The sequence below is a fragment of the Chenopodium album genome, chromosome 9, assembly GCF_948465745.1.
Source record: "Chenopodium album chromosome 9, dcCheAlbu1.1, whole genome shotgun sequence".
Lineage (NCBI taxonomy): Eukaryota > Viridiplantae > Streptophyta > Magnoliopsida > Caryophyllales > Amaranthaceae > Chenopodium > Chenopodium album.
Genome location: NC_137842.1, coordinates 10,732,411 through 10,751,122, shown reverse-complemented (window position 1 = coordinate 10,751,122; position 18,712 = coordinate 10,732,411). Strand labels below are relative to the sequence as shown.

Here is an 18,712-nt window from a genome sequence, read left to right as displayed (position 1 = left end):
GTGCCCGATCGTCCGAATTAAACATTTTTTTTTTCAAATTGGTTATTTTTTCGAGATCTACGCGTCCCAAACCATTTCCCATCTCAAAATAACCGAAAACAAATAAAAATTACGAATTCGGCAAAAAAGGGGTGCAACACGAGGACTTCCCAGGAGGTCACCCATCCTAGTACTACTCTCGCCCAAGCACGCTTAACTGCGGAGTTCTGATGGGATCCGGTGCATTAGTGCTGGTATGATCGCACCCTTTTACTTATTGCGCTATTTTGTATTTATACCCTTTCCAGCCCCTGATTTCCTTCGAAATGTCGTAACTTTGTGCCCGATCGTCCGAATTAAACATTTTTTTTTTCAAATTGGTTATTTTTTTGAGATCTACGCGTCCCAAACCATTTCCCAACTCAAAATAACCGAAAACAAATAAAAATTACAAATTCGGCAAAAAAGGGGTGCAACACGAGGACTTCCCAGGAGGTCACCCATCCTAGTACTACTCTCGCCCAAGCACGCTTAACTGCGGAGTTCTGATGGGATCCGGTGCATTAGTGCTGGTATGATCACACCCTTTTACTTATTGCGTTATTTTGTATTTATACCCTTTCCAGCCCCTGATTTCCTTCGAAATGCCGTAACTTTGTGCCCGATCGTCTGAATTAAACATTTTTTTTTTCAAATTGGTTATTTTTTTGAGATCTACGCGTCCCAAACCATTTCCCATCTCAAAATAACCGAAAAAAAATAAAAATTACGAATTCGGCAAAAAAGGGGTGCAACACGAGGACTTCCCAGGAGGTCACCCATCCTAGTACTACTCTCGCCCAAGCACGCTTAACTGCGGAGTTCTGATGGGATCCGGTGCATTAGTGCTGGTATGATCGCACCCTTTTACTTATTGCGCTATTTTGTATTTATACCCTTTCCAGCCCCTGATTTCCTTAGAAATGCCGTAACTTTGTGCCCGATCGTCCGAATTAAACATTTTTTTTTTCAAATTGGTTATTTTTTCGAGATCTACGCGTCCCAAACCATTTCCCATCTCAAAATAACCGAAAACAAATAAAAATTACGAATTCGGCAAAAAAGGGGTGCAACACGAGGACTTCCCAGGAGGTCACCCATCCTAGTACTACTCTCGCCCAAGCACGCTTAACTGCGGAGTTCTGATGAGATCCGGTGCATTAGTGCTGGTATGATCGCACCCTTTTACTTATTGCGCTATTTTGTATTTATACCCTTTCCAGCCCCTGATTTCCTTCGAAATGCCGTAACTTTGTGCCCGATCGTCCGAATTAAACATGTTTTTTTCAAATTGGTTATTTTTTCGAGATCTACGCGTCCCAAACAATTTCCCATCTCAAAATAACCGAAAACAAATAAAAATTACGAATTCGGCAAAAAAGGGGTGCAACACGAGGACTTCCCAGGAGGTCACCCATCCTAGTACTACTCTCGCCCAAGCACGCTTAACTGCGGAGTTCTGATGGGATCCGGTGCATTAGTGCTGGTATGATCGCACCCTTTTACTTATTGCGCTATTTTGTATTTATACCCTTTCCAGCCCCTGATTTCCTTCGAAATGCCGTAACTTTGTGCCCGATCGTCCGAATTAAACATTTTTTTTTTCAAATTGGTTATTTTTTCGAGATCTACGCGTCCCAAACCATTTCCCATCTCAAAATAACCGAAAACAAATAAAAATTACGAATTCGGCAAAAAAGGGGTGCAACACGAGGACTTCCCAGGAGGTCACCCATCCTAGTACTACTCTCGCCCAAGCACGCTTAACTGCGGAGTTCTGATGGGATCCGGTGCATTAGTGCTGGTATGATCGCACCCATTTACTTATTGCGCTATTTTGTATTTATACCCTTTCCAGCCCCTGATTTCCTTCGAAATGCCGTAACTTTGTGCCCGATCGTCCGAATTAAACATTTTTTTTTTCAAATTGGTTATTTTTTTGAGATCTACGCGTCCCAAACCATTTCCCATCTCAAAATAACCGAAAACAAATAAAAATTACGAATTCGGCAAAAAAGGGGTGCAACACGAGGACTTCCCAGGAGGTCACCCATCATAGTACTACTCTCGCCCAAGCACGCTTAATTGCGGAGTTCTGATGGGATCCGGTGCATTAGTGCTGGTATGATCGCACCCATTTACTTATTGCGCTATTTTGTATTTATACCCTTTCCAGCCCCTAAATTCCTTCGAAATGACGTAACTTTGTGCCCGATCGTCCGAATTAAACATTTTTTTTTTTCAAATTGGTTATTTTTTCGAGATCTACGCGTCCCAAACCATTTCCCATCTCAAAATAATCGAAAACAAATAAAAATTACGAATTCAGCAAAAAAAGAGTGCAACACGAGGACTTCCCAGGAGGTCACCCATCCTAGTACTACTCTCTCCCAAGCACGCTTAACTGCGGAGTTCTGATGGGATCCGGTGCATTAGTGCTGGTATGATCGCACTCTTTTACTTATTGCGCTATTTTGTATTTATACCCTTTCCAGCCCTTGATTTCCTTCGAAATGCCGTAACTTTGTGCCCGATCGTCCGAATTAAACATTTTTTTTTTCAGATTGGTTATTTTTTTGAGATCTACGCGTCCCAAACCATTTCCCATCTCAAAATAACCGAAAACAAATAAAAATTACGAATTCGGCAAAAAAGGGGTGCAACACGAGGACTTCCCAGGAGGTCACCCATCCTAGTACTACTCTCGCCCAAGCACGCTTAACTGCGGAGTTCTGATGGGATCCGGTGCATTAGTGCTGGTATGATCGCACCCATTTACTTATTGCGCTATTTTGTATTTATACCCTTTCCAGCCCCTGATTTCCTTCGAAATGTCGTAACTTTGTGCCCGATCGTCCGAATTAAACATTTTTTTTTTCAAATTTGTTATTTTTCGAGATCTACGCGTCCCAAACCATTTCCCATCTCAAAATAACCGAAAACAAATAAAAATTACGAATTCGGCAAAAAAGGGGTGCAACACGAGGACTTCCCAGGAGGTCACCCATCCTAGTACTACTCTCGCCCAAGCACGCTTAACTGCGGAGTTCTGATGGGATCCGGTGCATTAGTGCTGGTATGATCGCACCTTTTTACTTATTGCGCTATTTTGTATTTATACCCTTTCCAGCCCCTGATTTCCTTCGAAATGCCGTAACTTTGTGCCTGATCGTCCGAATTAAACATTTTTTTTTTCAAATTTGTTATTTTTCGAGATCTACGCGTCCCAAACCATTTCCCATCTCAAAATAATCGAAAACAAATAAAAATTACGAATTCGGCAAAAAAGGGGTGCAACACGAGGACTTCCCAGGAGGTCACCCATCCTAGTACTACTCTCGCCCAAGCACGCTTAACTGCGGAGTTCTGATGGGATCCGGTGCATTAGTGCTGGTATGATCGCACCTTTTTACTTATTGCGCTATTTTGTATTTATACCCTTTCCAGCCCCTGATTTCCTTCGAAATGCCGTAACTTTGTGCCCGATCGTCCGAATTAAACATTTTTTTTTTCAAATTTGTTATTTTTCGAGATCTACGCGTCCCAAACCATTTCCCATCTCAAAATAACCGAAAACAAATAAAAATTACGAATTCGGCAAAAAAGGGGTGCAACACGAGGACTTCCCAGGAGGTCACCCATCCTAGTACTACTCTCGCCCAAGCACGCTTAACTGCGGAGTTCTGATGGGATCCGGTGCATTAGTGCTGGTATGAACGCACCCATTTACTTATTGCGCTATTTTGTATTTAAACCCTTTCCAGCCCCTGATTTCCTTCGAAATGCCGTAACTTTGTGCCCGATCGTCCGAATTAAACATTTTTTTTTTCAAATTGGTTATTTTTTCGAGATCTACGCGTCCCAAACCATTTCCCATCTCAAAATGACCGAAAACAAATAAAAATTACGAATTCGGCAAAAAAGGGGTGCAACACGAGGACTTCCCAGTAGGTCACCCATCCTAGTACTACTCTCGCCCAAGCACGCTTAACTGCGGAGTTCTGATGGGATCCGGTGCATTAGTGCTGGTATGATCGCACCCTTTTACTTATTGCGCTATTTTGTATTTATACCCTTTCCAGCTCCTGATTTCCTTCGAAATGCCATAACTTTGTGCCCGATCGTCCGAATTAAACATTTTTTTTTCAAATTGGTTATTTTTTCGAGATCTACGCGTCTTAAACCATTTCCCATCTCAAAATAACCGAAAACAAATAAAAATTACGAATTCGGCAAAAAAGGGGTGCAACACGAGGACTTCCCAGGAGGTCACCCATCCTAGTACTACTCTCGCCCAAGCACGCTTAACTGCGGAGTTCTGATGGGATCCGGTGCATTAGTGCTGGTATGATCGCACCCTTTTACTTATTGCGCTATTTTGTATTTATACCCTTTCCAGCCCCTGATTTCCTTCGAAATGCCGTAACTTTGTGCCCGATCGTCCGAATTAAACATTTTTTTTTTCAAATTGGTTATTTTTTTGAGATCTACGCGTCCCAAACCATTTCCCATCTCAAAATAACCGAAAACAAATAAAAATTACGAATTCGGCAAAAAAGGGGTGCAACACGAGGACTTCCCAGGAGGTCACCCATCCTAGTACTACTCTCGCCCAAGCACGCTTAACTGCGGAGTTCTGATGGGATCCGATGCATTAGTGCTTGTATGATCGCACCCTTTTACTTATTACGCTATTTTGTATTTATACCCTTTCCAGCCCCTAATTTCCTTCGAAATGCCGTAACTTTGTGCCCGATCGTCCAAATTAAACATTTTTTTTTTTCAAATTGGTTATTTTTTCGAGATCTACGCGTACCAAACCATTTCCCATCTCAAAATAACCGAAAACAAATAAAAATTACGAATTCGGCAAAAAAGGGGTGCAACACGAGGACTTCCCAGGAGGTCACCCATCCTAGTACTACTCTCGCCCAAGCACGCTTAACTGCGGAGTTCTGATGGGATCCGGTGCATTAGTGCTGGTATGATCGCACCCTTTAACTTATTGCGCTATTTTGTATTTATACCCTTTCCAGCCCCTGATTTCCTTCGAAATGCCGTAACTTTGTGCCCGATCGTCCGAATTAAACATTTTTTGTTTTCAAATTGGTTATTTTTTTGAGATCTACTCGTCCCAAACCATTTCCCATCTCAAAATAACCGAAAACAAATAAAAATTACGAATTCGGCAAAAAAGGGGTGCAACACGAGGACTTCCCAGGAGGTCACCCATCCTAGTACTACTCTCGCCCAAGCACGCTTAACTGCGGAGTTCTGATGGGATCCGGTGCATTAGTGCTGGTATGATCGCACCCTTTTACTTATTGCGCTATTTTGTATTTATACCCTTTCCAGCCCCTGATTTCCTTCGAAATGCCGTAACTTTGTGCCCGATCGTCCAAATTAAACATTTTTTTTTTCAAATTGGTTATTTTTTCGAGATCTACGCGTCCCAAACCATTTCCCATCTCAAAATAACCGAAAACAAATAAAAATTACGAATTCGGCAAAAAAGGGGTGCAACACGAGGACTTCCCAGGAGGTCACCCATCCTAGTACTACTCTCGCCCAAGCACGCTTAACTGCGGAGTTCTGATGGGATCCGGTGCATTAGTGCTGGTATGATCGCACCCATTTACTTGTTGCGCTATTTTGTATTTATACCCTTTCCAGCCCCTGATTTCCTTCGAAATGCCGTAACTTTGTGCCCGATCGTCCGAATTAAACATTTTTTTTTTTTCAAATTGGTTTTTTTTTCGAGATCTACGCGTCCCAAACCATTTCCCATCTCAAAATAACCGAAAACAAATAAAAATTACGAATTCGGCAAAAAAGGGGTGCAACACGAGGACTTCCCAGGAGGTCACCCATCCTAGTACTACTCTCGCCCAAGCACGCTTAACGGCGGAGTTCTGATGGGATCCGGTGCATTAGTGCTGGTATGATCGCACCCTTTTACTTATTGCGCTATTTTGTATTTATACCCTTTCCTGCCCTTGATTTTCTTCGAAATGCCGTAACTTTGTGCCCGATCGTCCGAATTAAACATTTTTTTTTTTCAAATTGGTTATTTTTTTGAGATCTACGCGTCCCAAACCATTTCCCATCTCAAAATAACCGAAAACAAATAAAAATTACGAATTCGGCAAAAAAGGGGTGCAACACGAGGACTTCCCAGGAGGTCACCCATCCTAGTACTACTCTCGCCCAAGCACGCTTAACTGCGGAGTTCAGATGGGATCCGGTGCATTAGTGCTGGTATGATCGCACCCATTTACTTATTGCGCTATTTTGTATTTATACCCTTTCCAGCCCCTGATTTCCTTCGAAATGCCGTAACTTTGTGCCCGATCGTCCGAATTAAACATTTTTTTTTTCAAATTGGTTATTTTTTTGAGATCTACGCGTCCCAAACCATTTCCCATCTCAAAATAACCGAAAACAAATAAAAATTACGAATTCGGCAAAAAAGGGGTGCAACACGAGGACTTCCCAGGAGGTCACCCATCCTAGTACTACTCTCGCCCAAGCACGCTTCACTGCGGAGTTCTGATGGGATCCGGTGCATTAGTGCTGGTATGATCGCACCCTTTTACTTATTGCGCTATTTTGTATTTATACCCTTTCCAGCCCCTGATTTCCTTCGAAATGCCGTAACTTTGTGCCCGATCGTCCGAATTAAACATTTTTTTTTTCAAATTGGTTATTTTTTTGAGATCTACGCGTCCCAAACCATTTCCCATCTCAAAATAACCGAAAACAAATAAAAATTACGAATTCGGCAAAAAAGGGGTGCAACACGAGGACTTCCCAGGAGGTCACCCATCCTAGTACTACTCTCGCCCAAGCACGCTTCACTGCGGAGTTCTGATGGGATCCGGTGCATTAGTGCTGGTATGATCGCACCCATTTACTTATTGCGCTATTTTGTATTTATACCCTTTCCAGCCCCCGATTTCCTTCGAAATGCCGTAACTTTGTGCCCGATCGTCCGAATTAAACATTTTTTTTTTTCAAATTGGTTATTTTTTTGAGATCTACGCGTCCCAAACCATTTCCCATCTCAAAATAACCGAAAACAAATAAAAATTACGAATTCGGCAAAAAAGGGGTGCAACACGAGGACTTCCCAGGAGGTCACCCATCCTAGTACTACTCTCGCCCAAGCACGCTTAACTACGGAGTACTGATGGGATCCGGTGCATTAGTGCTGGTATGATCGCACCGATTTACTTATTGCGCTATTTTGTATTTATACCCTTTCCAGCCCCTGATTTCCTTCGAAATGCCGTAACTTTGTGCCCGATCGTCCGAATTAAACATTTTTTTTTTCAAATTGGTTATTTTTTTGAGATCTACGCGTCCCAAACCATTTCCTATCTCAAAATAACCGAAAACAAATAAAAATTACGAATTCGGCAAAAAAGGGGTGCAACACGAGGACTTCCCAGGAGGTCACCCATCCTAGTACTACTCTCGCCCAAGCACGCTTAACTGCGGAGTTCTGATGGGATCCGGTGCATTAGTGCTGGTATGATCGCACCCATTTACTTATTGCGCTATTTTGTATTTATACCCTTTCCAGCCCCTGATTTCCTTCGAAATGCCGTAACTTTGTGCCCGATCGTCCGAATTAAACATTTTTTTTTTTCAAATTGGTTATTTTTTTGAGATCTACGCGTCCCAAACCATTTCCCATCTCAAAATAACCGAAAACAAATAAAAATTACGAATTCGGCAAAAAAGGGGTGCAACACGAGGACTTCCCAGGAGGTCACCCATCCTAGTACTACTCTCGCCCAAGCACGCTTAACTGCGGAGTTCTGATGGGATCCGGTGCATTAGTGCTGGTATGATCGCACCCATTTACTTATTGCGCTATTTTGTATTTATACCCTTTCCAGCCCCTGATTTCCTTCGAAATGCCGTAACTTTGTGCCCGATCGTCCGAATTAAACATTTTTTTTTTCAAATTGGTTATTTTTTTGAGATCTACGCGTCCCAAACCATTTCCCATCTCAAAATAACCGAAAACAAATAAAAATTACGAATTCGGCAAAAAAGGGGTGCAACACGAGGACTTCCCAGGAGGTCACCCATCCTAGTACTACTCTCGCCCAAGCACGCTTAACTGCGGAGTTCTGATGGGATCCGGTGCATTAGTGCTGGTATGATCGCACCCATTTACTTATTGCGCTATTTTGTATTTATACCCTTTCCAGCCCCTGATTTCCTTCGAAATGCCGTAACTTTGTGCCCGATCGTCCGAATTAAACATTTTTTTTTTCAAATTGGTTATTTTTTCGAGATCTACGCGTCCCAAACCATTTCCCATCTCAAAATAACCGAAAACAAATAAAAATTACGAATTCGGCAAAAAAGGGGTGCAACACGAGGACTTCCCAGGAGGTCACCCATCCTAGTACTACTCTCGCCCAAGCACGCTTAACTGCGGAGTTCTGATGGGATCCGGTGCATTAGTGCTGGTATGATCGCACCCATTTACTTATTGCGCTATTTTGTATTTATACCCTTTCCAGCCCCTGATTTCCTTCGAAATGCCGTAACTTTGTGCCCGATCGTCCGAATTAAACATTTTTTTTTTTCAAATTGGTTATTTTTTTGAGATCTACGCGTCCCAAACCATTTCCCATCTCAAAATAACCGAAAACAAATAAAAATTACGAATTCGGCAAAAAAGGGGTGCAACACGAGGACTTCCCAGGAGGTCACCCATCCTAGTACTACTCTCGCCCAAGCACGCTTAACTGCGGAGTTCTGATGGGATCCGGTGCATTAGTGCTGGTATGATCGCACCCATTTACTTATTGCGCTATTTTGTATTTATACCCTTTCCAGCCCCTGATTTCCTTCGAAATGCCGTAACTTTGTGCCCGATCGTCCGAATTAAACATTTTTTTTTTCAAATTGGTTATTTTTTTGAGATCTACGCGTCCCAAACTATTTCCCATCTCAAAATAACCGAAAACAAATAAAAATTACGAATTCGGCAAAAAAGGGGTGCAACACGAGGACTTCCCAGGAGGTCACCCATCCTAGTACTACTCTCGCCCAAGCACGCTTAACTGCGGAGTTCTGATGGGATCCGGTGCATTAGTGCTGGTATGATCGCACCCATTTACTTATTGCGCTATTTTGTATTTATACCCTTTCCAGCCCCTGATTTCCTTCGAAATGCCGTAACTTTGTGCCCGATCGTCCGAATTAAACATTTTTTTTTTCAAATTGGTTATTTTTTTGAGATCTACGCGTCCCAAACCATTTCCCATCTCAAAATAACCGAAAACAAATAAAAATTACGAATTCGGCAAAAAAGGGGTGCAACACGAGGACTTCCCAGGAGGTCACCCATCCTAGTACTACTCTCGCCCAAGCACGCTTAACTGCGGAGTTCTGATGGGATCCGGTGCATTAGTGCTGGTATGATCGCACCCATTTACTTATTGCGCTATTTTGTATTTATACCCTTTCCAGCCCCTGATTTCCTTCGAAATGCCGTAACTTTGTGCCCGATCGTCCGAATTAAACATTTTTTTTTTTCAAATTGGTTATTTTTTTGAGATCTACGCGTCCCAAACCATTTCCCATCTCAAAATAACCGAAAACAAATAAAAATTACGAATTCGGCAAAAAAGGGGTGCAACACGAGGACTTCCCAGGAGGTCACCCATCCTAGTACTACTCTCGCCAATGCACGCTTAACTGCGGAGTTCTGATGGGATCCGGTGCATTAGTGCTGGTATGATCGCAACCATTTACTTATTGCGCTATTTTGTATTTATACCCTTTCCAGCCCCTGATTTCCTTCGAAATGCCGTAACTTTGTGCCCGATCGTCCGAATTAAACATTTTTTTTTTCAAATTGGTTATTTTTTGAGATCTACGCGTCCCAAACCATTTCCCATCTCTAAATAACCGAAAACAAATAAAAATTACGAATTCGGCAAAAAAGGGGTGCAACACGAGGACTTCCCAGGAGGTCACCCATCCTAGTACTACTCTCGCCCAAGCACGCTTAACTGCGGAGTTCTGATGGGATCCGGTGCATTAGTGCTGGTATGATCGCACCCATTTACTTATTGCGCTATTTTGTATTTATACCCTTTCCAGCCCCTGATTTCCTTCGAAATGCCGTAACTTTGTGCCCGATCGTCCGAATTAAACATTTTTTTTTTCAAATTGGTTATTTTTTTGAGATCTACGCGTCCCAAACCATTTCCCATCTCAAAATAACCGAAAACAAATAAAAATTACGAATTCGGCAAAAAAGGGGTGCAACACGAGGACTTCCCAGGAGGTCACCCATCCTAGTACTACTCTCGCCCAAGCACGCTTAACTGCGGAGTTCTGATGGGATCCGGTGCATTAGTGCTGGTATGATCGCACCCATTTACTTATTGCGCTATTTTGTATTTATACCCTTTCCAGCCCCTGATTTCCTTCGAAATGCCGTAACTTTGTGCCCGATCGTCCGAATTAAACATTTTTTTTTTCAAATTGGTTATTTTTTGAGATCTACGCGTCCCAAACCGTTTCCCATCTCAAAATAACCGAAAACAAATAAAAATTACAAATTCGGGAAAAAAAGGGTGCAACCAAGGACTTCCCAGGAGGTCACCCATCCTAGTACTACTCTCGCCCAAGCACGCTTAACTGCGGAGTTCTGATGGGATCCGGTGCATTAGTGCTGGTATGATCGCACCCATTTACTTATTGCGCTATTTTGTATTTATACCCTTTCCAGCCCCTGATTTCCTTCGAAATGCCGTAACTTTGTGCCCGATCGTCCGAATTAAACATTTTTTTTTTCAAATTGGTTATTTTTTTGAGATCTACGCGTCCCAAACCATTTCCCATCTCTAAATAACCGAAAACAAATAAAAATTACGAATTCGGCAAAAAAGGGGTGCAACACGAGGACTTCCCAGGAGGTCACCCATCCTAGTACTACTCTCGCCCAAGCACGCTTAACTGCGGAGTTCTGATGGGATCCGGTGCATTAGTGCTGGTATGATCGCACCCATTTACTTATTGCGCTATTTTGTATTTATACCCTTTCCAGCCCCTGATTTCCTTCGAAATGCCGTAACTTTGTGCCCGATCGTCCGAATTAAACATTTTTTTTTTCAAATTGGTTATTTTTTTGAGATCTACGCGTCCCAAACCATTTCCCATCTCAAAATAACCGAAAACAAATAAAAATTACGAATTCGGCAAAAAAGGGGTGCAACACGAGGACTTCCCAGGAGGTCACCCATCCTAGTACTACTCTCGCCCAAGCACGCTTAACTGCGGAGTTCTGATGGGATCCGGTGCATTAGTGCTGGTATGATCGCACCCATTTACTTATTGCGCTATTTTGTATTTATACCCTTTCCAGCCCCTGATTTCCTTCGAAATGCCGTAACTTTATGCCCGATCGTCCGAATTAAACATTTTTTTTTTTCAAATTGGTTATTTTTTGAGATCTACGCGTCCCAAACCATTTCCCATCTCAAAATAACCGAAAACAAATAAAAATTACGAATTCGGCAAAAAAGGGGTGCAACACGAGGACTTCCCAGGAGGTCACCCATCCTAGTACTACTCTCGCCCAAGCACGCTTAACTGCGGAGTTCTGATGGGATCCGGTGCATTAGTGATGGTATGATCGCACCCATTTACTAATTGCGCTATTTTGTATTTATACCCTTTCCAGCCCCTGATTTCCTTCGAAATGCCGTAACTTTGTGCCCGATCGTCCGAATTAAACATTTTTTTTTTTCAAATTGGTTATTTTTTTGAGATCTACGCGTCCCAAACCATTTCCCATCTCAAAATAACCGAAAACAAATAAAAATTACGAATTCGGCAAAAAAGGGGTGCAACACGAGGACTTCCCAGGAGGTCACCCATCCTAGTACTACTCTCGCCCAAGCACGCTTAACTGCGGAGTTCTGATGGGATCCGGTGCATTAGTGCTGGTATGATCGCTCCCATTTACTTATTGCGCTATTTTGTATTTATACCCTTTCCAGCCCCTGATTTCCTTCGAAATGCCGTAACTTTGTGCCCGATCGTCCGAATTAAACATTTTTTTTTTCAAATTGGTTATTTTTTGAGATCTACGCGTCCCAAACCGTTTCCCATCTCAAAATAACCGAAAACAAATAAAAATTACGAATTCGGCAAAAAAGGGGTGCAACACGAGGACTTCCCAGGAGGTCACCCATCCTAGTACTACTCTCGCCCAAGCACGCTTAACTGCGGAGTTCTGATGGGATCCGGTGCATTAGTGCTGGTATGATCGCACCCATTTACTTATTGCGCTATTTTGTATTTATACCCTTTCCAGCCCATGATTTCTTTCGAAATGCCGTAACTTTGTGCCCGATCGTCCGAATTAAACATTTTTTTTTCAAATTGGTTATTTTTTTGAGATCTACGCGTCCCAAACCATTTCCCATCTCAAAATAACCGAAAACAAATAAAAATTACGAATTCGGCAAAAAAGGGGTGCAACACGAGGACTTCCCAGGAGGTCACCCATCCTAGTACTACTCTCGCCCAAGCACGCTTAACTGTGGAGTTCTGATTGGATCCGGTGCATTAGTGCTGGTATGATCGCACCCATTTACTTATTGCGCTATTTTGTATTTATACCCTTTCCAGCCCCTGATTTCCTTCGAAATGCCGTAACTTTGTGCCCGATCGTCCGAATTAAACATTTTTTTTTTTCAAATTGGTTATTTTTTGAGATCTACGCGTCCCAAACCATTTCCCATCTCAAAATAACCGAAAACAAATAAAAATTACGAATTCGGCAAAAAAGGGGTGCAACACGAGGACTTCCCAGGAGGTCACCCATCCTAGTACTACTCTCGCCCAAGCACGCTTAACTGCGGAGTTCTGATGGGATCCGGTGCCTTAGTGCTGGTATGATCGCACCCATTTACTTATTGCGCTATTTTGTATTTATACCCTTTCCAGCCCCTGATTTCCTTCGAAATGCCGTAACTTTGTGCCCGATCGTCCGAATTAAACATTTTTTTTTTCAAATTGGTTATTTTTTTGAGATCTACGCGTCCCAAACCATTTCCCATCTCAAAATAACCGAAAACAAATAAAAATTACGAATTCGGCAAAAAAGAGGTGCAACACGAGGACTTCCCAGGAGGTCACCCATCCTAGTACTACTCTCGCCCAAGCACGCTTAACTGCGGAGTTCTGATGGGATCCGGTGCATTAGTGCTGGTATGATCGCACCCATTTACTTATTGCGCTATTTTGTATTTATATCCTTTCCAGCCCCTGATTTCCTTCGAAATGCCGTAACTTTGTGCCCGATCGTCCGAATTAAACATTTTTTTTTTTCAAATTGGTTATTTTTTTGAGATCTACGCGTCCCAAACCATTTCCCATCTCAAAATAACCGAAAACAAATAAAAATTACGAATTCGGCAAAAAAGGGGTGCAACACGAGGACTTCCCAGGAGGTCACCCATCCTAGTACTACTCTCGCCCAAGCACGCTTAACTGCGGAGTTCTGATGGGATCCGGTGCATTAGTGCTGGTATGATCGCACCCATTTACTTATTGCGCTATTTTGTATTTATACCCTTTCCAGCCCCTGATTTCCTTCGAAATGCCGTAACTTTGTGCCCGATCGTCCGAATTAAACATTTTTTTTTTTCAAATTGGTTATTTTTTTGAGATCTACGCGTCCCAAACCATTTCCCATCTCAAAATAACCGAAAACAAATAAAAATTACGAATTCGGCAAAAAAGGGGTGCAACACGAGGACTTCCCAGGAGGTCACCCATCCTAGTACTATTCTCGCCCAAGCACGCTTAACTGCGGAGTTCTGATGGGATCCGGTGCATTAGTGCTGGTATGATCGCACCCATTTACTTATTGCGCTATTTTGTATTTATACCCTTTCCAGCCCCTGATTTCCTTCGAAATGCCGTAACTTTGTGCCCGATCGTCCGAATTAAACATTTTTCTTTTCAAATTGGTTATTTTTTGAGATCTACGCGTCCCAAACCATTTCCCATCTCAAAATTAGGGGTGCAACACGAGGACTTCCCAGGAGGTCACCCATCCTAGTACTACTCTCGCCCAAGCACGCTTAACTGCGGAGTTCTGATTGGATCCGGTGCATTAGTGCTGGTATGATCGCACCCATTTACTTATTGCGCTATTTTGTATTTATACCCTTTCCAGCCCCTGATTTCCTTCGAAATGCCGTAACTTTGTGCCCGATCGTCCGAATTAAACATTTTTTTTTTTCAAATTGGTTATTTTTTGAGATCTACGCGTCCCAAACCATTTCCCATCTCAAAATAACCGAAAACAAATAAAAATTACGAATTCGGCAAAAAAGGGGTGCAACACGAGGACTTCCCAGGAGGTCACCCATCCTAGTACTACTCTCGCCCAAGCACGCTTAACTGCGGAGTTCTGATGGGATCCGGTGCATTAGTGCTGGTATGATCGCACCCATTTACTTATTGCGCTATTTTGTATTTATACCCTTTCCAGCCCCTGATTTCCTTCGAAATGCCGTAACTTTGTGCCCGATCGTCCGAATTAAACATTTTTTTTTTCAAATTGGTTATTTTTTGAGATCTACGCGTCCCAAACCATTTCCCATCTCAAAATAACCGAAAACAAATAAAAATTACGAATTCGGCAAAAAAGGGGTGCAACACGAGGACTTCCCAGGAGGTCACCCATCCTAGTACTACTCTCGCCCAAGCACGCTTAACTGCGGAGTTCTGAAGGGATCCGGTGCCTTAGTGCTGGTATGATCGCACCCATTTACTTATTGCGCTATTTTGTATTTATACCCTTTCCAGCCCCTGATTTCCTTCGAAATGCCGTAACTTTGTGCCCGATCGTCCGAATTAAACATTTTTTTTTTCAAATTGGTTATTTTTTTGAGATCTACGCGTCCCAAACCATTTCCCATCTCAAAATAACCGAAAACAAATAAAAATTACGAATTCGGCAAAAAAGGGGTGCAACACGAGGACTTCCTAGGAGGTCACCCATCCTAGTACTACTCTCGCCCAAGCACGCTTAACTGCGGAGTTCTGATGGGATCCGGTGCATTAGTGCTGGTATGATCGCACCCATTTACTTATTGCGCTATTTTGTATTTATACCCTTTCCAGCCCCTGATTTCCTTCGAAATGCCGTAACTTTGTGCCCGATCGTCCGAATTAAACATTTTTTTTTTCAAATTGGTTATTTTTTTGAGATCTACGCGTCCCAAACCATTTCCCATCTCAAAATAACCGAAAACAAATAAAAATTACGAATTCGGCAAAAAAGGGGTGCAACACGAGGACTTCCCAGGAGGTCACCCATCCTAGTACTACTCTCGCCCAAGCACGCTTAACTGCGGAGTTCTGATGGGATCCGGTGCATTAGTGCTGGTATGATCGCACCCATTTACTTATTGCGCTATTTTGTATTTATACCCTTTCCAGCCCCTGATTTCCTTCGAAATGCCGTAACTTTGTGCCCGATCGTCCGAATTAAACATTTTTTTTTTCAAATTGGTTATTTTTTGAGATCTACGCGTCCCAAACCATTTCCCATCTCAAAATAACCGAAAACAAATAAAAATTACGAATTCGGCAAAAAAGGGGTGCAACACGAGGACTTACCAGGCGGTCACCCATCCTAGTACTACTCTCGCCCAAGCACGCTTAACTGCGGAGTTCTGATGGGATCCAGTGCCTTAGTGCTGGTATGATCGCACCCATTTACTTATTGCGCTATTTTGTATTTATACCCTTTCCAGCCCCTGATTTCCTTCGAAATGCCGTAACTTTGTGCCCGATCGTCCGAATTAAACATTTTTTTTTTCAAATTGGTTATTTTTTTGAGATCTACGCGTCCCAAACCATTTCCCATCTCAAAATAACCGAAAACAAATAAAAATTACGAATTCGGCAAAAAAGGGGTGCAACACGAGGACTTCCCAGGAGGTCACCCATCCTAGTACTACTCTCGCCCAAGCACGCTTAACTGCGGAGTTCTGATGGGATCCGGTGCATTAGTGCTGGTATGATCGCACCCATTTACTTATTGCGCTATTTTGTATTTATACCCTTTCCAGCCCCTGATTTCCTTCGAAATGCCGTAACTTTGTGCCCGATCGTCCGAATTAAACATTTTTTTTTTCAAATTGGTTATTTTTTTGAGATCTACGCGTCCCAAACCATTTCCCATCTCAAAATAACCGAAAACAAATAAAAATTACGAATTCGGCAAAAAAGGGGTGCAACACGAGGACTTCCCAGGAGGTCACCCATCTTAGTACTACTCTCGCCCAAGCACGCTTAACTGCGGAGTTCTGATGGGATCCGGTGCATTAGTGCAGGTATGATCGCACCCATTTACTTATTGCGCTATTTTGTATTTATACCCTTTCCAGCCCCTGATTTCCTTCGAAATGCCGTAACTTTGTGCCCGATCGTCCGAATTAAACATTTTTTTTTTTCAAATTGGTTATTTTTTGAGATCTACGCGTCCCAAACCATTTCCCATCTCAAAATAACCGAAAACAAATAAAAATTACGAATTCAGCAAAAAAGGGGTGCAACACGAGGACTTCCCAGGAGGTCACCCATCCTAGTACTACTCTCGCCCAAGCACGCTTAACTGCGGAGTTCTGATGGGATCCGGTGCATTAGTGCTGGTATGATCGCACCCATTTACTTATTGCGCTATTTTGTATTTATACCCTTTCCAGCCCCTGATTTCCTTCGAAATGCCGTAACTTTGTGCCCGATCGTCCGAATTAAACATTTTTTTTTTCAAATTGGTTATTTTTTTGAGATCTACGCGTCCCAAACCATTTCCCATCTCAAAATAACCGAAAACAAAAAAAAATTACGAATTCGGCAAAAAAGGGGTGCAACACGAGGACTTCCCAGGAGGTCACCCATCCTAGTACTACTCTCGCCCAAGCACGCTTAACTGCGGAGTTCTGATGGGATCCGGTGCATTAGTGCTGGTATGATCGCACCCATTTACTTATTGCGCTATTTTGTATTTATACCCTTTCCAGCCCCTGATTTCCTTCGAAATGCCGTAACTTTGTGCCCGATCGTCCGAATTAAACATTTTTTTTTTCAAATTGGTTATTTTTTTGAGATCTACGCGTCCCAAACCATTTCCCATCTCAAAATAACCGAAAACAAATAAAAATTACGAATTCGGCAAAAAAGGGGTGCAACACGAGGACTTCCCAGGAGGTCACCCATCCTAGTACTACTCTCGCCCAAGCACGCTTAACTGCGGAGTTCTGATGGGATCCGGTGCATTAGTGCTGGTATGATCGCACCCATTTACTTATTGCGCTATTTTGTATTTATACCCTTTCCAGCCCCTGATTTCCTTCGAAATGCCGTAACTTTGTGCCCGATCGTCCGAATTAAACATTTTTTTTTTCAAATTGGTTATTTTTTTGAGATCTACGCGTCCCAAACCATTTCCCATCTCAAAATAACCGAAAACAAATAAAAATTACGAATTCGGCAAAAAAGGGGTGCAACACGAGGACTTCCCAGGAGGTCACCCATCCTAGTACTACTCTCGCCCAAGCACGCTTAACTGCGGAGTTCTGATGGGATCCGGTGCATTAGTGCTGGTATGATCGCACCCATTTACTTATTGCGCTATTTTGTATTTATACCCTTTCCAGCCCCTGATTTCCTTCGAAATGCCGTAACTTTGTGCCCGATCGTCCGAATTAAACATTTTTTTTTCAAATTGGTTATTTTTTGAGATCTACGCGTCCCAAACCATTTCCCATCTCAAAATAACCGAAAACAAATAAAAATTACGAATTCGGCAAAAAAGGGGTGCAACACGAGGACTTACCAGGCGGTCACCCATCGTAGTACTACTCTCGCCCAAGCACGCTTAACTGCGGAGTTCTGATGGGATCCAGTGCCTTAGTGCTGGTATGATCGCACCCATTTACTTATTGCGCTATTTTGTATTTATACCCTTTCCAGCCCCTGATTTCCTTCGAAATGCCGTAACTTTGTGCCCGATCGTCCGAATTAAACATTTTTTTTTTCAAATTGGTTATTTTTTTGAGATCTACGCGTCCCAAACCATTTCCCATCTCAAAATAACCGAAAACAAATAAAAATTACGAATTCGGCAAAAAAGGGGTGCAACACGAGGACTTCCCAGGAGGTCACCCATCCTAGTACTACTCTCGCCCAAGCACGCTTAACTGCGGAGTTCTGATGGGATCCGGTGCATTAGTGCTGGTATGATCGCACCCATTTACTTATTGCGCTATTTTGTATTTATACCCTTTCCAGCCCCTGATTTCCTTCGAAATGCCGTAACTTTGTGCCCGATCGTCCGAATTAAACATTTTTTTTTTCAAATTGGTTATTTTTTTGAGATCTACGCGTCCCAAACCATTTCCCATCTCAAAATAACCGAAAACAAATAAAAATTACGAATTCGGCAAAAAAGGGGTGCAACACGAGGACTTCCCAGGAGGTCACCCATCTTAGTACTACTCTCGCCCAAGCACGCTTAACTGCGGAGTTCTGATGGGATCCGGTGCATTAGTGCTGGTATGATCGCACCCATTTACTTATTGCGCTATTTTGTATTTATACCCTTTCCAGCCCCTGATTTCCTTCGAAA

General features: G+C 42.6%; 59 non-coding genes across 59 annotated transcripts; all 59 read right to left on the bottom strand.

The window, feature by feature from the left end:
- Positions 1–128: 128 nt before the first annotated feature.
- LOC145561255 (5S ribosomal RNA) lies at positions 129–247 on the bottom strand. Its single transcript, XR_014093809.1, has one exon. It is a non-coding gene; the product is annotated as a 5S ribosomal RNA (ribosomal RNA).
- Positions 248–446: 199 nt separating this feature from the next.
- Positions 447–565, bottom strand: LOC145561336 (5S ribosomal RNA). The gene has a single exon (XR_014093885.1). It is a non-coding gene; the product is annotated as a 5S ribosomal RNA (ribosomal RNA).
- Positions 566–764: 199 nt separating this feature from the next.
- LOC145561254 (5S ribosomal RNA) lies at positions 765–883 on the bottom strand. Its single transcript, XR_014093808.1, has one exon. It is a non-coding gene; the product is annotated as a 5S ribosomal RNA (ribosomal RNA).
- Positions 884–1,082: 199 nt separating this feature from the next.
- Positions 1,083–1,201, bottom strand: LOC145561340 (5S ribosomal RNA). Its single transcript, XR_014093889.1, has one exon. It is a non-coding gene; the product is annotated as a 5S ribosomal RNA (ribosomal RNA).
- Positions 1,202–1,399: 198 nt separating this feature from the next.
- On the bottom strand, positions 1,400–1,518 carry LOC145561252 (5S ribosomal RNA). Its single transcript, XR_014093807.1, has one exon. It is a non-coding gene; the product is annotated as a 5S ribosomal RNA (ribosomal RNA).
- Positions 1,519–1,717: 199 nt separating this feature from the next.
- LOC145561251 (5S ribosomal RNA) lies at positions 1,718–1,836 on the bottom strand. Its single transcript, XR_014093806.1, has one exon. It is a non-coding gene; the product is annotated as a 5S ribosomal RNA (ribosomal RNA).
- A 199-nt stretch (positions 1,837–2,035) lies between these two features.
- On the bottom strand, positions 2,036–2,154 carry LOC145561453 (5S ribosomal RNA). Its single transcript, XR_014093997.1, has one exon. It is a non-coding gene; the product is annotated as a 5S ribosomal RNA (ribosomal RNA).
- A 200-nt stretch (positions 2,155–2,354) lies between these two features.
- LOC145561643 (5S ribosomal RNA) lies at positions 2,355–2,473 on the bottom strand. The gene has a single exon (XR_014094179.1). It is a non-coding gene; the product is annotated as a 5S ribosomal RNA (ribosomal RNA).
- A 199-nt stretch (positions 2,474–2,672) lies between these two features.
- On the bottom strand, positions 2,673–2,791 carry LOC145561250 (5S ribosomal RNA). The gene has a single exon (XR_014093805.1). It is a non-coding gene; the product is annotated as a 5S ribosomal RNA (ribosomal RNA).
- Positions 2,792–2,989: 198 nt separating this feature from the next.
- LOC145561371 (5S ribosomal RNA) lies at positions 2,990–3,108 on the bottom strand. Its single transcript, XR_014093918.1, has one exon. It is a non-coding gene; the product is annotated as a 5S ribosomal RNA (ribosomal RNA).
- A 198-nt stretch (positions 3,109–3,306) lies between these two features.
- LOC145561370 (5S ribosomal RNA) lies at positions 3,307–3,425 on the bottom strand. The gene has a single exon (XR_014093917.1). It is a non-coding gene; the product is annotated as a 5S ribosomal RNA (ribosomal RNA).
- Positions 3,426–3,623: 198 nt separating this feature from the next.
- On the bottom strand, positions 3,624–3,742 carry LOC145561362 (5S ribosomal RNA). Its single transcript, XR_014093910.1, has one exon. It is a non-coding gene; the product is annotated as a 5S ribosomal RNA (ribosomal RNA).
- Positions 3,743–3,941: 199 nt separating this feature from the next.
- On the bottom strand, positions 3,942–4,060 carry LOC145561351 (5S ribosomal RNA). The gene has a single exon (XR_014093899.1). It is a non-coding gene; the product is annotated as a 5S ribosomal RNA (ribosomal RNA).
- A 198-nt stretch (positions 4,061–4,258) lies between these two features.
- LOC145561249 (5S ribosomal RNA) lies at positions 4,259–4,377 on the bottom strand. The gene has a single exon (XR_014093804.1). It is a non-coding gene; the product is annotated as a 5S ribosomal RNA (ribosomal RNA).
- A 199-nt stretch (positions 4,378–4,576) lies between these two features.
- Positions 4,577–4,695, bottom strand: LOC145560666 (5S ribosomal RNA). The gene has a single exon (XR_014093286.1). It is a non-coding gene; the product is annotated as a 5S ribosomal RNA (ribosomal RNA).
- A 200-nt stretch (positions 4,696–4,895) lies between these two features.
- Positions 4,896–5,014, bottom strand: LOC145561248 (5S ribosomal RNA). Its single transcript, XR_014093803.1, has one exon. It is a non-coding gene; the product is annotated as a 5S ribosomal RNA (ribosomal RNA).
- Positions 5,015–5,214: 200 nt separating this feature from the next.
- LOC145561247 (5S ribosomal RNA) lies at positions 5,215–5,333 on the bottom strand. Its single transcript, XR_014093802.1, has one exon. It is a non-coding gene; the product is annotated as a 5S ribosomal RNA (ribosomal RNA).
- A 199-nt stretch (positions 5,334–5,532) lies between these two features.
- Positions 5,533–5,651, bottom strand: LOC145561246 (5S ribosomal RNA). Its single transcript, XR_014093800.1, has one exon. It is a non-coding gene; the product is annotated as a 5S ribosomal RNA (ribosomal RNA).
- A 201-nt stretch (positions 5,652–5,852) lies between these two features.
- On the bottom strand, positions 5,853–5,971 carry LOC145561381 (5S ribosomal RNA). Its single transcript, XR_014093928.1, has one exon. It is a non-coding gene; the product is annotated as a 5S ribosomal RNA (ribosomal RNA).
- A 200-nt stretch (positions 5,972–6,171) lies between these two features.
- On the bottom strand, positions 6,172–6,290 carry LOC145561304 (5S ribosomal RNA). Its single transcript, XR_014093856.1, has one exon. It is a non-coding gene; the product is annotated as a 5S ribosomal RNA (ribosomal RNA).
- Positions 6,291–6,489: 199 nt separating this feature from the next.
- On the bottom strand, positions 6,490–6,608 carry LOC145561349 (5S ribosomal RNA). The gene has a single exon (XR_014093898.1). It is a non-coding gene; the product is annotated as a 5S ribosomal RNA (ribosomal RNA).
- Positions 6,609–6,807: 199 nt separating this feature from the next.
- LOC145561348 (5S ribosomal RNA) lies at positions 6,808–6,926 on the bottom strand. Its single transcript, XR_014093897.1, has one exon. It is a non-coding gene; the product is annotated as a 5S ribosomal RNA (ribosomal RNA).
- Positions 6,927–7,126: 200 nt separating this feature from the next.
- On the bottom strand, positions 7,127–7,245 carry LOC145560539 (5S ribosomal RNA). Its single transcript, XR_014093165.1, has one exon. It is a non-coding gene; the product is annotated as a 5S ribosomal RNA (ribosomal RNA).
- Positions 7,246–7,444: 199 nt separating this feature from the next.
- Positions 7,445–7,563, bottom strand: LOC145561244 (5S ribosomal RNA). Its single transcript, XR_014093798.1, has one exon. It is a non-coding gene; the product is annotated as a 5S ribosomal RNA (ribosomal RNA).
- Positions 7,564–7,763: 200 nt separating this feature from the next.
- LOC145561243 (5S ribosomal RNA) lies at positions 7,764–7,882 on the bottom strand. The gene has a single exon (XR_014093797.1). It is a non-coding gene; the product is annotated as a 5S ribosomal RNA (ribosomal RNA).
- Positions 7,883–8,081: 199 nt separating this feature from the next.
- On the bottom strand, positions 8,082–8,200 carry LOC145561242 (5S ribosomal RNA). Its single transcript, XR_014093796.1, has one exon. It is a non-coding gene; the product is annotated as a 5S ribosomal RNA (ribosomal RNA).
- A 199-nt stretch (positions 8,201–8,399) lies between these two features.
- On the bottom strand, positions 8,400–8,518 carry LOC145561241 (5S ribosomal RNA). The gene has a single exon (XR_014093795.1). It is a non-coding gene; the product is annotated as a 5S ribosomal RNA (ribosomal RNA).
- Positions 8,519–8,718: 200 nt separating this feature from the next.
- Positions 8,719–8,837, bottom strand: LOC145561240 (5S ribosomal RNA). Its single transcript, XR_014093794.1, has one exon. It is a non-coding gene; the product is annotated as a 5S ribosomal RNA (ribosomal RNA).
- Positions 8,838–9,036: 199 nt separating this feature from the next.
- Positions 9,037–9,155, bottom strand: LOC145561239 (5S ribosomal RNA). The gene has a single exon (XR_014093793.1). It is a non-coding gene; the product is annotated as a 5S ribosomal RNA (ribosomal RNA).
- A 199-nt stretch (positions 9,156–9,354) lies between these two features.
- LOC145561238 (5S ribosomal RNA) lies at positions 9,355–9,473 on the bottom strand. Its single transcript, XR_014093792.1, has one exon. It is a non-coding gene; the product is annotated as a 5S ribosomal RNA (ribosomal RNA).
- Positions 9,474–9,673: 200 nt separating this feature from the next.
- Positions 9,674–9,792, bottom strand: LOC145560686 (5S ribosomal RNA). Its single transcript, XR_014093310.1, has one exon. It is a non-coding gene; the product is annotated as a 5S ribosomal RNA (ribosomal RNA).
- Positions 9,793–9,990: 198 nt separating this feature from the next.
- Positions 9,991–10,109, bottom strand: LOC145561237 (5S ribosomal RNA). The gene has a single exon (XR_014093791.1). It is a non-coding gene; the product is annotated as a 5S ribosomal RNA (ribosomal RNA).
- A 199-nt stretch (positions 10,110–10,308) lies between these two features.
- On the bottom strand, positions 10,309–10,427 carry LOC145561236 (5S ribosomal RNA). The gene has a single exon (XR_014093790.1). It is a non-coding gene; the product is annotated as a 5S ribosomal RNA (ribosomal RNA).
- A 198-nt stretch (positions 10,428–10,625) lies between these two features.
- On the bottom strand, positions 10,626–10,743 carry LOC145560725 (5S ribosomal RNA). The gene has a single exon (XR_014093346.1). It is a non-coding gene; the product is annotated as a 5S ribosomal RNA (ribosomal RNA).
- A 199-nt stretch (positions 10,744–10,942) lies between these two features.
- LOC145561235 (5S ribosomal RNA) lies at positions 10,943–11,061 on the bottom strand. Its single transcript, XR_014093789.1, has one exon. It is a non-coding gene; the product is annotated as a 5S ribosomal RNA (ribosomal RNA).
- A 199-nt stretch (positions 11,062–11,260) lies between these two features.
- On the bottom strand, positions 11,261–11,379 carry LOC145561233 (5S ribosomal RNA). Its single transcript, XR_014093787.1, has one exon. It is a non-coding gene; the product is annotated as a 5S ribosomal RNA (ribosomal RNA).
- A 199-nt stretch (positions 11,380–11,578) lies between these two features.
- LOC145561613 (5S ribosomal RNA) lies at positions 11,579–11,697 on the bottom strand. The gene has a single exon (XR_014094151.1). It is a non-coding gene; the product is annotated as a 5S ribosomal RNA (ribosomal RNA).
- A 200-nt stretch (positions 11,698–11,897) lies between these two features.
- LOC145561361 (5S ribosomal RNA) lies at positions 11,898–12,016 on the bottom strand. Its single transcript, XR_014093909.1, has one exon. It is a non-coding gene; the product is annotated as a 5S ribosomal RNA (ribosomal RNA).
- Positions 12,017–12,214: 198 nt separating this feature from the next.
- Positions 12,215–12,333, bottom strand: LOC145561232 (5S ribosomal RNA). The gene has a single exon (XR_014093786.1). It is a non-coding gene; the product is annotated as a 5S ribosomal RNA (ribosomal RNA).
- A 198-nt stretch (positions 12,334–12,531) lies between these two features.
- LOC145560544 (5S ribosomal RNA) lies at positions 12,532–12,650 on the bottom strand. Its single transcript, XR_014093169.1, has one exon. It is a non-coding gene; the product is annotated as a 5S ribosomal RNA (ribosomal RNA).
- A 199-nt stretch (positions 12,651–12,849) lies between these two features.
- LOC145561333 (5S ribosomal RNA) lies at positions 12,850–12,968 on the bottom strand. Its single transcript, XR_014093883.1, has one exon. It is a non-coding gene; the product is annotated as a 5S ribosomal RNA (ribosomal RNA).
- A 199-nt stretch (positions 12,969–13,167) lies between these two features.
- Positions 13,168–13,286, bottom strand: LOC145561346 (5S ribosomal RNA). The gene has a single exon (XR_014093895.1). It is a non-coding gene; the product is annotated as a 5S ribosomal RNA (ribosomal RNA).
- A 200-nt stretch (positions 13,287–13,486) lies between these two features.
- LOC145561231 (5S ribosomal RNA) lies at positions 13,487–13,605 on the bottom strand. The gene has a single exon (XR_014093785.1). It is a non-coding gene; the product is annotated as a 5S ribosomal RNA (ribosomal RNA).
- Positions 13,606–13,805: 200 nt separating this feature from the next.
- LOC145561331 (5S ribosomal RNA) lies at positions 13,806–13,924 on the bottom strand. The gene has a single exon (XR_014093881.1). It is a non-coding gene; the product is annotated as a 5S ribosomal RNA (ribosomal RNA).
- Positions 13,925–14,086: 162 nt separating this feature from the next.
- LOC145561444 (5S ribosomal RNA) lies at positions 14,087–14,205 on the bottom strand. Its single transcript, XR_014093989.1, has one exon. It is a non-coding gene; the product is annotated as a 5S ribosomal RNA (ribosomal RNA).
- A 199-nt stretch (positions 14,206–14,404) lies between these two features.
- On the bottom strand, positions 14,405–14,523 carry LOC145561230 (5S ribosomal RNA). The gene has a single exon (XR_014093784.1). It is a non-coding gene; the product is annotated as a 5S ribosomal RNA (ribosomal RNA).
- Positions 14,524–14,721: 198 nt separating this feature from the next.
- LOC145561434 (5S ribosomal RNA) lies at positions 14,722–14,840 on the bottom strand. The gene has a single exon (XR_014093979.1). It is a non-coding gene; the product is annotated as a 5S ribosomal RNA (ribosomal RNA).
- A 199-nt stretch (positions 14,841–15,039) lies between these two features.
- LOC145561358 (5S ribosomal RNA) lies at positions 15,040–15,158 on the bottom strand. The gene has a single exon (XR_014093906.1). It is a non-coding gene; the product is annotated as a 5S ribosomal RNA (ribosomal RNA).
- Positions 15,159–15,357: 199 nt separating this feature from the next.
- LOC145561227 (5S ribosomal RNA) lies at positions 15,358–15,476 on the bottom strand. The gene has a single exon (XR_014093783.1). It is a non-coding gene; the product is annotated as a 5S ribosomal RNA (ribosomal RNA).
- A 198-nt stretch (positions 15,477–15,674) lies between these two features.
- Positions 15,675–15,793, bottom strand: LOC145560683 (5S ribosomal RNA). Its single transcript, XR_014093306.1, has one exon. It is a non-coding gene; the product is annotated as a 5S ribosomal RNA (ribosomal RNA).
- Positions 15,794–15,992: 199 nt separating this feature from the next.
- On the bottom strand, positions 15,993–16,111 carry LOC145561218 (5S ribosomal RNA). Its single transcript, XR_014093778.1, has one exon. It is a non-coding gene; the product is annotated as a 5S ribosomal RNA (ribosomal RNA).
- Positions 16,112–16,310: 199 nt separating this feature from the next.
- On the bottom strand, positions 16,311–16,429 carry LOC145561345 (5S ribosomal RNA). Its single transcript, XR_014093894.1, has one exon. It is a non-coding gene; the product is annotated as a 5S ribosomal RNA (ribosomal RNA).
- A 199-nt stretch (positions 16,430–16,628) lies between these two features.
- On the bottom strand, positions 16,629–16,747 carry LOC145561207 (5S ribosomal RNA). Its single transcript, XR_014093767.1, has one exon. It is a non-coding gene; the product is annotated as a 5S ribosomal RNA (ribosomal RNA).
- Positions 16,748–16,946: 199 nt separating this feature from the next.
- On the bottom strand, positions 16,947–17,065 carry LOC145561197 (5S ribosomal RNA). The gene has a single exon (XR_014093759.1). It is a non-coding gene; the product is annotated as a 5S ribosomal RNA (ribosomal RNA).
- Positions 17,066–17,264: 199 nt separating this feature from the next.
- Positions 17,265–17,383, bottom strand: LOC145561185 (5S ribosomal RNA). Its single transcript, XR_014093748.1, has one exon. It is a non-coding gene; the product is annotated as a 5S ribosomal RNA (ribosomal RNA).
- A 199-nt stretch (positions 17,384–17,582) lies between these two features.
- Positions 17,583–17,701, bottom strand: LOC145561173 (5S ribosomal RNA). The gene has a single exon (XR_014093738.1). It is a non-coding gene; the product is annotated as a 5S ribosomal RNA (ribosomal RNA).
- Positions 17,702–17,898: 197 nt separating this feature from the next.
- On the bottom strand, positions 17,899–18,017 carry LOC145560702 (5S ribosomal RNA). The gene has a single exon (XR_014093325.1). It is a non-coding gene; the product is annotated as a 5S ribosomal RNA (ribosomal RNA).
- A 199-nt stretch (positions 18,018–18,216) lies between these two features.
- On the bottom strand, positions 18,217–18,335 carry LOC145561160 (5S ribosomal RNA). The gene has a single exon (XR_014093733.1). It is a non-coding gene; the product is annotated as a 5S ribosomal RNA (ribosomal RNA).
- A 199-nt stretch (positions 18,336–18,534) lies between these two features.
- Positions 18,535–18,653, bottom strand: LOC145561328 (5S ribosomal RNA). Its single transcript, XR_014093878.1, has one exon. It is a non-coding gene; the product is annotated as a 5S ribosomal RNA (ribosomal RNA).
- Between the last annotated feature and the right edge of the window lie 59 nt (positions 18,654–18,712).